General features: G+C 40.2%; 1 pseudogene; it reads right to left on the bottom strand.

Moving 5' to 3' along the window:
* Positions 1-538: 538 nt before the first annotated feature.
* LOC117706070 (eukaryotic translation initiation factor 3 subunit G-like) lies at positions 539-2,204 on the bottom strand (annotated as a pseudogene).
* Between the last annotated feature and the right edge of the window lie 1,139 nt (positions 2,205-3,343).

Raw genomic sequence — 3,343 nt, 5'->3', positions numbered from 1 at the left:
CAATAATCAAACAGTAGCATACATCAATCTAGACTCTACTCTGTGTTCCAGATATGGTTTACAAGTAAGTGGTATCATCTACAGGAATAGTAGCATAGGAAAGAAGTTAAAATAGAGACATTCTCAAATATTGTTGTCATGGACCAAAATTTTCATGTCTTCCATTTTCTGTAACAGTAAAAATGATTGTAAATAATTTTAAATTTGTTTCACTTTATTATATGTGTATGAATGTTCTGTTCACATATATGTCTGCATATCATGAGCATTTTGTGCTAGCACAGCCTAAGAGAAGACACTGGATCCCCTGGACGTGGAGGTATGGATGGTCTGAGCCACCCAGTGCATCCTGGGAATCAAAGCATGCACTGGGTGGCTCCACAAGAAAACAAGAAGTCATGGCCACAGACCCATATCTCCAGGTCACCTACTCTCATTGAGTGTTTTTTAATTTTTTTTTTTTGATTTCTATACTATGCCTACACTGTTTAATGATAAGCATTTTAAACTATAAATAATATATAACATTATTTTTGCATTTGGAATCTGTTTACTGGAAGCTTTCTGTCCCTGAGGATCTGGACAACAGCAGCAGGTAGCAGATGTCCTATTAATTCGTTGATGGCTTGGCCCACTGGACATTGAGGATAAGATGGTCATAGCCAAAGCCAGACACTCCTGCAATGGCACACGCAGCATCCTCCCTAAGGTGAAAGCTGTTAAAAGCAAAACCCTTGGACTGCCCAGTGGTCTTTTCCTTGGCCAAGTAGATTCTGGAGATGGAGACTAAAGGCCGGAAGAGTTCCTGCAAGTCAGTCTCATGAGTGTCCTCAGACAAGTTACTGACACAGATGATGGCATTGTCGTCATCTCTGGGGTTTGGCTGCATAGACTCTCCATTGTGGCTGACCCAGTTCCAGCGACTAGGGGGCACATACTTCCCTGTCTTGTTCTAGGCTGCCTGTATGGGCTCCAGCTTTCCTGGTGGTTTCTGCTTCTCCCTGTAGACAGGCCCAACTGTTCAGCCAGCTTCTTCTGCATGGGTCCTAACGTGTCCTTGTAGGGGCAACGGGTGATCCAATGATCACCCTTGCAAATGCAGCAGAACACAGTCTTCTGGCCCTTGAGCTTGTTCATTGGGTCCTCCTCTTCCTGGCAGTATAGGTCTTCTTTACTAGTGATGAATGTCATGGAGACTGTGGGGAGCCGATTTGAGCCTTATACCCTGACAAGAGACTTGGGTACAATAGCCTACAACAGCTGAGCACACTCTGATAACATCTTGTTTTTAGATACCCAGGATCTTCCCTTGGATGTGTGAGACTTAAAGGTGTGTGACTTAAGGGCGTGACTTAGAGATAAAATTTAGAGACAAGACCTAAGGGCATGACTTAAAGGTGTGGCTTAGAAGTGAGACATATAAAAGGCGAGAGGCAGACAGAAGAAATTATTATTAGACATTAGGCACTTGGCACTTGGAGGAAGAACTTGGAATTAGACATTAGACACTAGGAACTTGAGACTTTAGACAGAGAACATAGAATAGGAACTCAACTCTAGACTTGGGACTTGGACTAGGAACAAGAGACTTGGAGAGAAGAAGAGAGACTGAATAATAAACGGGATTGAGTCACACTCTTTCTGGTCTCCATTCTTCGTGTCTGTCCTCACTCACTCTCTTGCTGAACTCCGACCAGAGCAGCTTGGGGCAGTGTGGGCTCTAATAATTTAGCCCCCAAGGCTTTTGGCAGTGCAGGTTCCAACATTGATAGGGTGGTCCTCGACATTTTGGCCCCCAAACGTGGGGTAGAGCGGTTCTCAACAGGAGACATCATCACTGACTATGGTACTGGCCACATTGGGCCCTAGTGGGTCAAACTCCAAGCTGCCAAACTTCTTCCAATCCTTTCTCCTTGCCACAGCCTTTGATGCTTCCTGGATCCCAATCCTGAAGGTTCCAACAATCTTGAATTTCTTCACATATTCCTGTATCTTGTACTCAGTCACTGTCTTTATGTTCCCATTGATAACTTCCTTGGGAGGTGGCAATGGGTCTCTGGGCAGTAACTCGGAGTCTGAACTGGTGTCACTGGTGGGCAGAGGCATTCCTTTCAGTATCTCGCTGGTGACATACTTGTTGTCCCTCCCTCCTCTTCCTCCTGGTCTGCCTAGCTGGGCTTTGAGTCAAAGTTGCCAGTCAGCATCTGGAAGTCTTACTCCACACAGCTCCCAGCCCGGGTTTATGAAATTATCTTAAATCTTCCTATATTGATAGTTCCAACTCTGAAAGCTTGTCTTAGCTTATATAAATAAAAGTAGCAGACGAAAACTCTGGGAAATGAGTAGTGGAAGGTAAACTTGATTCGTTTGATTCGTATTCTCATTAATATTTCTGGTGTCTAGCTTCTTACCATTGTAATATCTATTAGTGTTGGCTGGAAGAATTAGCACATATTCCTTCTAACATTCAGAATTTCTCATGATTGTTCTTCTGAGTTTGTATGAAGCTGAGTAGTCTTTCAATAATTTCATGAATTGAATAATGACTGCATTGCTGAGGATGGTAATACTGTACCTTTGATACAGATTCCTTTGATAGAGATCATTGTATAAATAATAATTATAAGATCAATAGATAATTTCTGATTTTTATTTTTTGAATGTACTATATAGCAGAATGCACTTGAATTGCTGATTTTTATTTTAGCATGTGCTATGTATGAAAACGCACTTGTCTATACTTCAGCACCCTATTTCCAGTTGTAAAAGAGAGTTCTCATTCTGTCATGCTCGCTGTGCATGAAGGTGCTGTTTATAGCCACGAGGTAGTTTAAGCTGTACTTGTCATCCTCCCATGCTTAATGAAAAGAAGCTTACGTTTTTCTTCATACCCAGAGGTTCAATTCATTGTCACTTCTATTCAAAAGTTTTTCCTTCAAAAACCAAAGAGATCATTTTCTTTTTCTTTAGTTGAACTAAAACTAGTTTTTGAATACATATTCTCTAAGAAGAATGACAATATATTTTAATAAAGCTTGCACCCTTAGAAATGTATAACAATATACCAAGTAGGAATACAGTAAAAACAATATAATTTGAAAATTATTTATGAACTTATTGATCAATATTTTTGAGAGAAACTATTAATATGATTTAATTAGTGTTGGTAGCATATAATGATGTGTAGATGCATATAAGTGGGCCTGGATATTCAGCTTCTATACCCACTCTTTATATTTAATAATTGAAATTGATAATAAATAAATAATGGCATTTATTCATTTGCCATCCTTGTTCCCAGAATAATTCCTGATCTTGCATTTTATAGAGATACTTTGGGTTT

Source organism: Arvicanthis niloticus, chromosome 3, assembly GCF_011762505.2.
Source record: "Arvicanthis niloticus isolate mArvNil1 chromosome 3, mArvNil1.pat.X, whole genome shotgun sequence".
Classification (NCBI taxonomy): Eukaryota; Metazoa; Chordata; class Mammalia; order Rodentia; family Muridae; genus Arvicanthis; species Arvicanthis niloticus.
Note: the sequence above shows the minus strand (reverse complement) of the source record. Positions and strands in the feature narration are given on the sequence as shown.